The sequence below is a fragment of the Triturus cristatus genome, chromosome 3_2 (genome assembly GCF_964204655.1).
Source record: "Triturus cristatus chromosome 3_2, aTriCri1.1, whole genome shotgun sequence".
NCBI classification, from domain to species: Eukaryota; Metazoa; Chordata; class Amphibia; order Caudata; family Salamandridae; genus Triturus; species Triturus cristatus.
In genome coordinates this window covers 490031902-490041468 of record NC_140584.1, presented here as the reverse complement: position 1 = coordinate 490041468, position 9567 = coordinate 490031902, and the positions used below count along the sequence as shown (strand labels likewise).

Sequence of the window (9567 nt, the reverse complement as noted above, 5' to 3'; positions counted from 1 at the left end):
CTTCTGCCTATTTCAGGCTAATTCCATTCCCGGGATTTCCTCAGGTATCTCCATACCTGAACTTCCAAACAACATAGAACAGGACACTAAATTTTTCGTATTAAGAACATATAATCAATAATCATTACCAAACTAATCAATGATTAAACCATCCTCTGCTACCAAGAAACTGATCCAGTGCAAGGCCAATACCTGATCAGGGATCAATACCCCTAATTTCAGAGTACAATGACCCATACACATTCACCCAAATCCCTGATGCACTGGGGTCAATTTATGTACATTCAATTCTTTTACTTCTAATATTCATGTGTGATATCCCAAAATACTCATCTAGCTTATACATCAACTTTTCTTCTACTTGGTTGATGAACCAATTAGTTGAATAGTTGATGGTAATGATAAAACTATCTAACTAACTATTCAGTCAGCTAAATAATCACAGACACTTGGTGAAGTTAATAAAGCTTTATTTCGACTTAAGTGTTAAAAATGCTCAATGCATACGGTCACAAGTGCAAACAATGAATTCACAAAGGGAGAGAAAAACATCAGCAATTTCAGAATAGAGACAAACTCATCAATCAAATAATAACATTATGCATGAAGGAGTGGATAGATTAAGGGACATCAGTTTCAGCAAATCAAATGCGAAACAAAATACATCTAACGGAGGGGATAGGTGAAGAGACAATAGGTTCATCTAAATAATACGTTTCAATGCACCTATGACGGAGTGGACAGGTGAAGGAAAAAAAGTTTCAGAGACAAAATACATTTGCAGGTAATTTTGCAAGAACGAGTCAGAATAATACAAGCCCAATGGATCTGCAGAAAACCACCCCTCTGGCCAAAGTGATGGTGGGGGTCTCCTGAGACAGAGGACAAAGATTACAGGGACAGGGACGGGGCAGGACAGGATCAGCTAGGTGATGCGACAAAGAGTGGCGCATCACCCCTCTCGAACAGCTATCTGGAAAAATGCACTCTAACCACACCCCTAAAGTCACTCCAGTTATACCCTAAACCTACATGTCCGTCCCACATCAGTTGAAACATTTGAATAAACTCGACAGCTGATTGCTGGATTTAGGAGGTGGTGGGTCACACCACTGTGATCTCATTCAAAGTTTGGGCTTATTCATTGTTCTACATCCATTCCCATGATTTCATCATTGTTCCGTTCACACGTTTTTATTCATGTTACAATTGCACATAATTTTAAGCAATGTCCACGGAAGCAGTCTTTTTGTCCCACGGTCAGTCACATGCCTTGGCAAGCGATCATCACATTGGCGTTCAACCCCTGCTCTTCTTCTGCTGTGCTCAGCGCTTCAGTGTTTCTTTGACAGACCATTTTCACTCATTTGTCCTGCCACTCCTTTATCCGGCTAAGTGTCGTCTCATCCAAGTCACTATAGCAAATGGAAAATGAACATTCATTAATTATGTGATAATGTAGTTTTCACTGTTTACCACCTACCCTTGCATTATTCCCTGTTTCGTTTTGCATAGCATAGCTTTAAGTGAAAGCAGCATTATTTATTATTTCAAAGCAAAACGCACCATGCAGACTACGAAATGCGGCCTAGTCATGCATTATTTTCTCATTTCTTTCTAAACTCAATGTAAATACCGTTTTAGTTCCTTCATATGTTATTTCACATTAGTGCACACATGCACAAAGCAAAATCCCTCGTGTTTATGTAAGGTGCACATCAGTTTTCTATTACTACTTACTGGTAGTACGTATTATGGGGGTATTCATTCGAGCAGGTTTTATTTTGCGAAATCCCGCTCCATCACAAACAACAAATAGTTTTGACAGCACAGACCAGTCAAGCAGGAAATCAGGCCAGGGAGTGACAAGGGACGCAGACTCAGCTCTGAAGAAGTCTCTGATAAACTTTAGTTCCACAATGGGTCGGTTCTCTTTGAGTTTACATAATTCTGAAGACAATAAGAGTGCAGCCGCTGCAGGTAGGAGTGGTGGGGCCAGGTGAGGGGGGATTTCGAGAGACGACTTCGAGGAACAATTAAATAAATAATTAATTTTCCCTCTCGGTCCTCTCTCAAAATCCCCCCTCACCTGGCTCCACCGCCGCGCCGCTGTTGCCTGCAGTGGCCATGGCTGTAAGAGTGGATAGAGAAATAACTCTTACATACACTGAGAAAATGAACAGTTGTTCAGTGACCCAAAACAGACATATGTAATCCTGTTTAGACTTACACAACAAAAAAGAGGTATTAAGCATGGTTGTGCATGCCAACATATAGGGTCCACATTTTTTTTCTTTGTTCATATACATTAAATTTTTGCATTTACAATTTGTTTCAATCAAACCCCATTTTCGAATGAAAAAATGCTTTATTAAATATTAATTGTATTAGGTATATGTGTAAAATGCAATGATTCATACCTACGATCAGTGCTTAATTTGAGCTGGTGGTTTCCGGGGTTCAGCACCGGCACTTAATCATCAACACCAGTGCTTATAACATAAACTCGACCCAAAGGTATTGGAGAGTTTTCATAGCACCAGTTTAGGACACATTAATTTTTGAGGCACAGGAGAATGTGATTTGCCCAGAATCACAGGATGTTGACCTTAGGCCAAGATTCTACCTGGTTCCCCAGCTTCAAAGTAGGTGGCCGTTATGCCATATCCTCTCCTAACTTGTAGGGGTTTCATGGTAAGCAGTTGGTTCTGTTTTAGGCAGCGCTAATAGGACCAATGGTCTAGTGCAAGCTGCCTTCTGATGAGAGCCCCGGCACTTATTTCTTCACAAATTAACCACTGCCTACAATCTACTGTGGGAAACCACAACTCTATGTGTGCCTGGTTAAGGCTTGTAAAGTGTTTTGTGATAAACTGAGAATGTTGAGCTGGCTAGCAGACCCCTACTTGTTTCCCATGTATGAATGAAGGCGCAGTAATGGTGGCATACAAATCCAAGCATAACAAATCCTGCCTAAAGGGACTCCTGCCATGCTATGAACCACCAGCATGGTGAAGTTCCAAGCAAATTACTCGGTGGGACTCAGTAACAGAGATGGAAGAAAAACTTTTTGAACAGTAGGCAAAATAAAGAAGAATCACTAGCAGATTTTAGGATGTGTTTATAAGATATTTGGTTATTGCCCATTCAACAACAATGGCACAGGAAGCTGTAAGTGGTTCTCTTGTGCAGGGATTGTTATTGACCGTGGCGTCTGCCTCTGAATGAGGTTGGTGTGGCCGGGATGGGGGGGTGGGGGTATGAAACTAAATTTAAGTAAACATACCTGCTTTGCTGCCGCACACCTCTCTTCATCTTCTTGTCTTCTTCCGGGCTTCTGCCTGCGGCGTGTATTGAAAGCACTCAGGCTTCCGACTCTGCCAGCCAATCACGACACTGCTGGAGACCTGTTTAAAGGGGACTTAGGGGACTTTTCAAAATGGGACTTGATTGGAATAGAGCATCTGGGTGACTTGTGGTGGGGGTACTCACTGGTGGCATTTGAGGTACTTTGACAGAAGTACGGACTTGCAGCAACCGAGCTGTTTAGGTATATACAGGTGGGCCATGTTCGCAAGAACCTTATAGAGAACAGAGAGCAGTTGGCAGAGGTGGAACCACTGGAGGATCACCTCCAGCTGCCTGCCACCACAGGTACCTAGAAAGAGAGGAAAAACCACAGTTAGGAAAAGGGGTATGGATAACACGTAAACAAAACAAACCATCAACACTGACGAAGGACTACCACACACAGGAGAGAAGGGGAGGAGCTTCAAGGAGACAAGGATCTTCAGAAACCCAGAAGGGGAAAACGGAGAGCAGGAGCCACGAGGGAGATGCGGAGGAACAGAAAAGAACAACAAAAAGTCGAGAAGGCAGAGAAAAGGAGCCCTTGGGACTCCAAATCTGGAAGGAGTGGGTAGAGAGTCGGGTGGACGTCCCAAATGAGTAAACAGAGGACAAAGAAAGATAGTCAGAGGATTGGTGGTTGCCGCAGAAATCTGTGGTCATGCCTGCCACAACTCAGGAGAGTTGTGGCTACTGGGGGGAGTTGGTGGTGACCTCTTAACCAGAACTAAGGAGGAAGACAAAAAAAGGTTAAAAGAAGACCTTACCATCCCACCCCACAAACCAAGAAAGAGAGAGCGCACGTTACCCGGAAAGAAGACGACATTGGTTGAAGCAGCTGATTACCATAGTCACTGCACAACCTGTTTAAATGTGAATCTAGTATATCCATTAAAAGTCACCATATGTAAACTAGAAAACCCACCTAAGCCTTATTTCCGACTGTCTCTCCACAAGCTTGTATGGCAGACAATGAATCATTTGGTACCCTGCTATGTCAAAGCCCCAGCAGAATTATATTAAAAATGCCTTTGTACAAACAAAGTAATACTTGCCTCTGTGCCATCTATAGGGCTCCCTGATTATGCAAAGCCGTTTACACTGTATTGTCATGAATGTGATGGATTTGCCCTTGGAATACTAGTACAGGATCATGATGATCAGAAAAAGTCCACAGCATGCTATCCTTCCGTTTTAGACCTTTAGCGACGGGGCTTCCTCCATGCCTTCACTCTGTAGCCGCTGCTGCCCACGTTGTTTAACCCCTTGTGTGCCACGCCCTTTCCCCGCCCTGTGCCGGCCGTTACATTAGCGGGCGGGGTTTATGACGAGCTGGACTCGTCATGGGCACAGTGCAACCGCGGCCCATGACGAGTCCAGCTCGTCATGGGCACACAAGGGGTTAAGCATCTGAAAATATTATTTTGAGTTCCAACCTGTTTGTTGCTGTTCCTCACTCTGTTGTTGCTCTTCTCCCTACCACCAAGACCCAGCACCTTTCCGATGACAGAGTGACCCAATACGAAATTCTACGGTCACCCTAATCCATTTCCCCACACAGACGTCTGCATCTCTGATGCTCACCAGCGAAGGGGGAGAATCCCATGGCGGTCTTCTGGTATCCAAGCATGTAACAAAGCCCCACATTGACCTCGCCGGCAAAACAATAGCGAACTGTGAATTAGTGTAGTTTGTAAATGTATCTTAGTATCAAATTATCAACAGCAGCCATTTGACTAATGTCAGAGCTGCCCAAGTTGCTGAACCTGTTGCTCTAACTAGAGCCTGTATCCTTGTTTAGAAATATGTTGTTACTGTGTTCACAGAATCAAAGTATGCTTTTGGAGTCATGTACAACTTTGGGCTGCTCACTATAGTTCTCAGGACGAAGAGTCTCGCGGGAATGCCCATGCTGACTCCTTGGCTACAAAGGCTGCTTCGCTCAAACCAATGCTCTTGCTATGTATGTTGTACAAACCAAATGATTTCTTGTATCTTCCATAAAGGATTTAGCTCTGTTGCAGGAGCAAGCCTCTGAAGTCACAAAACGGTATGAGCTCTTTTTGCTGCTGCCCTGCCTAGTGGGATATTTCATGGCTGCAGATTGGGGAGTTGGAGGAAAAGCAAAGTGTACTGCAACTGTCTTTGAGAGGAGCTGCTGTTCTGTCAGAGAATAACTACCTTTTGCTGTTGCCAAATGATCAATGTTTCTTCATGCTGGATTTACACTAATTTGTCACGTGATGTCTTGAGGGATGCACCTTTAATCAGAGTGCTCCTCAGCAAAACTGAAACTCGCATCAATCTGCTCTACCATGGGTACCGAATGCCTGCTTGTGCAGGCACCTCCCTTGGATCTTAGGAAGGTCTGGAATATTATACCAATCCCACCAGTCACTATTTGTTTGGCATTGCTCACCTTGCTTACTCAGTATGGGGCTGGTTTTGTTAACACTAGGAAACTACTAACTAGAGTATATTTATCTACCACGGTGAATGTAACACTGTTTTAGAGAGCATATATCATGATGCAGTCCCCTCTGAACACTGTTTTCCCACCGACATGTTGTTTCACAAACGTCGTTATCGAAGGGAATATCTGCATTTCATCTGTGGCAAGTAAATGTATTCCTGGCTGCCCTGATATTAGGCTGGTATCTGTTATACTGTGATGTGGTCCATGCCATCCATCCCCATCAGCAGAGTAGAAGTGCAGTGAGGCTTCTGAAATCAACAGATTTTTTCCTTTTTGTTTCTCAACTATGGTGTGGGGCAGGCCATCAGAGAAAGAAAACACAAAGTGCCTGAGTACGAGTTAAGGTGTTATTCATCACCCATGATAATGATCCCACGGGGCATGTTATATAACACCTAATATGAGTTCATGGGGAATAACATCCAGATTTGGGTGTTTAATGCAACAAAATCTGCATGATACGTTAACTACTGTTTGTTTTTCCTCTGTTAAATTTTATCAGGTTTCACCTGCCAACATTTTATTAATTTTGAGCTATTTAATCCATCCAATAATTATTGGATGTGTTAAATACCTTCAAACACGTAATTCCAACCCTTGTGTAAACAGGAGTTTCTGCATGGGTTGGAATATTATGAGCATCTCGTAATCAGACCCAATGCCAAAATACTGGAAGAAGTAGCAATTGCTACTGCCAAAATTTTAGGTCTGATTGCCGATTGGACCCAGGGAACCATCGTCTTTCAGAATAGAATGGCCCTGGATTGTGTCCTTGCGTCCGAAGTGGGGGGGTTTGTGCCACCGTAGAATCAGAAAGTTGCACTCATATGCCTAACAACTCATTCAGTAAACAAGAACAGATAGATCAGGTTCGGAACAGTGTAAGAGAGAGTGGCTTACACGTACAGGAATGGTCTGGTATTCGATAACTGAACTATTTGGGAAATGGGGCATGAAGATATTTGGAATAGCAACAGCTGTGATTCTTGTTATGTTGCTGTTTTACATTCTGAGTTTATGCAGCATTCAACGAGCATGCAAAAATAAAGGCGACACATGCTTATCCGCTCAATATTGCAGATGATGAGGTAAAATGTAACAGTGAAGAATACAAACAGAACTCTCTGGACCATAAGCTATTGAATGACTGTGAATTTTCACCTCATAGTGAAAAAGAAGAACCTGGTAATTTTTTGTTTACCAAGGTGTTTGCATTACCAATTGTAAAACTGTTTTAATACCTGCTGAAAACACACTAGAGCCTCAGCAATATTGCACATTTACATGTATTTTAAATGTACTGCCATTGTGTTATCCCATGTTGTACAACTCACATTTAGCCTATTCAAATTCAATAAACGTAGTCTCGTTCTGAAGTTGGCACAATAAAGTGAGAACTGCAGATTTAGTGGTCAGCCTTGTTTTTTTTACCATAGTTTGTTGTATCGCTTCCTCAAAGTCTTCTCACGAGAAAAGCCTGGCACCTGATCTTTAGTGTCTACATGGAGTTTTTGTTTGTTCACGTGTCCTTTCCTCTATTTATTGCATTGTTTTTTTTTTTTGTTTTAAATAAATGTAGCACCAAAAAGTCTAGGACTTAGTATCACGAGCTCCAACTGATCGTATGACGTAATGTTGCTCTGTTGAAATGAGAACTTAAATGTTTTTTGATATTTGCTGGATATTTATGCATTAAACGTGTTAGACTTCTATGAGCTTTCCCGAGTGCCTGATTCTTTTCATTAAGGTTTCTAGTAAGCAGGATGACAACAGTTGTTTTGTAGGTTAAGACTTTGAAACAATGAAATGCTATAGGAAAGACAACTTCAGTATTAGTAATTCAACTTCCTCCCTTCAAATTACTAAACTGGTACATTTATGCTGAGAAAATAGTTGCACATCCTATCTGTAATGAAGAAACATGCTACGGAAAATGATATGCTAGGCAATAAATAGTTTTCTGAATTGCTTCGTTTCTAGCTCATTAAACATTTTTAAAGAAACTGTGCAGCTCTTGGTATGGCGTGAGCGCTCAGCACCTCTGGAGAGGTCAGTCTTGGCTGACACACCATGGAAATATTTCATGCATGCCTCTTCGGAACCTACTTTTAAAGCACATTTACAGACTATCGTGCTATAAAATGAACTGTGTGCCCAAGCTATTCCCCCCCCCCCCCCCCCCCCCCCCGGCGGGAGGTGGGCTCGCTCGCTGCAGTCCTGGGCAGGTGTTTATGCTCCACGCCTTGGAAGGTCACCAGCGATCTACAGCTCTATAGCGAGACATCATTTACCATGCTTTTCGTTCAAGCAAAGTGAGGATTTTAATAGTTGCTGAATACTTGTGTTCATGTTTTATTGCTGTCTTTGCCTTAAACTCTAATTTATAAAGGTGTCATTCATGTCTATCTAATATCTGATTTTAATGTATTTTTTTGTTTTAGGTACATTGTACAATTATGTATCCTGTAACACTGGTGCAGTGCTTTTCGCCGTATTTCTGATTTAAAGCTGGCAGTAGACACCTTTAAAAATCAATGCTCCACAATACGAACAGATGGCGCCATCTAGTGGTTTTAGAGCAGACTTGCAGTTTAATGTGGAGTAATATAGGAACTCAATAACCTCCCAGACCAGGGATCTTCAAACTGGGGGGCCTCAAGTAATCACAGGAGGGGGAAGGGGATGGGGTGGGGGTCAGTAGGGGAGGGGGTGGGGGGTAGGCTCTGGCCAAAAAGAAGCATTATGCTGATAACAGTGCTTTGTATGCAGCAGAAAAAAATAAGTGGCACTAAGCTGCTCTGTAATGGCCCATCACTAACATGTTTTGTCTTCACATCACGACTGGGAGAAGGTGTTAAAAGGGAAAGGGACTCCAAATATTCTTCAAACTATCCCACCCCCATTTCTAATAATCACACTGTGGATAATTTTACACTTTTAGTAATGTCTGCCTGGCCAGAATAGTATGTTTGGCAATCATGTATTTGATTGCATTTTTAAAACGGTAACAGAACTGAACTGCAGAGTTGAAATAAATCTAGACATATTTAAACATTGCTAGTTAATAGAAAATGTGTGAAGAATTTTTTGGTGGGGATGGCCCCAGTGATATATATGTTTTTCAATGGGGGGGTGGAAGGGGCAGCATTAAACGGTTTGAAGACCACCTTCCCAGACGTATGACGTATGATTGCAACCTATGCAGCAAATAAAAAGAAAATACTCCGAGATCCCTTAAATGGTGGGTCAATGTGTAGAGCAGAAAGGGTGTGGAGTCACGAGGGGCAAAGTCCTGGGAAACAGAATGTGACTGTCACCATGTAGATTTATTTTTTTAAACTCTGCTCCAAAGAAATTGGCAACAAGGACTAATTTGAAAGCAAATCTGTTCTGGCCTAATTAATTGGTCACAAACAGGCTGCTTTTAAATATCCTATGCGGTTAAGGCACTTACTGAAGAGGTCTTTGTGCGTGCAGCAATTCCCAAGGTATAATAATAGGAAGAACACTCTGGTGGTTAATGCACTTTCTGGAGGGATCTGTGTGTCCTCCAGTCACAGGTTTGACTCATCAAAAAACAATGTTAAAGGTTAATGTGCCCGCTGCAAGGTCCAGTGTGTAAGATGTACGTCACTGATTTGTATTTTACGTTGACAGGTCAGTGGATTACCACTTTTGTTGCAAAACTCCTTTTGTTGCATGCAGGAAATACATTTCAATGCTTTTTAATATCAATCAATCAA

At 42.2% G+C, this 9567-nt stretch overlaps 1 long non-coding RNA gene across 1 annotated transcript in view; it reads right to left on the bottom strand.

The window, feature by feature from the left end:
* Nucleotides 1-484: 484 nt before the first annotated feature.
* The window catches only part of LOC146857592 (uncharacterized), a 46747-nt gene continuing 37664 nt past the window's right edge, over nt 485-9567 (bottom strand). Inside the window, exons 2-3 of the long non-coding RNA XR_014979593.1 lie at nt 3287-3658; nt 485-1415 (exon numbers count right to left, since the gene is read on the bottom strand). This is a non-coding gene — a long non-coding RNA (uncharacterized LOC146857592). The remainder of the gene's footprint in view (nt 1416-3286; nt 3659-9567) is intronic.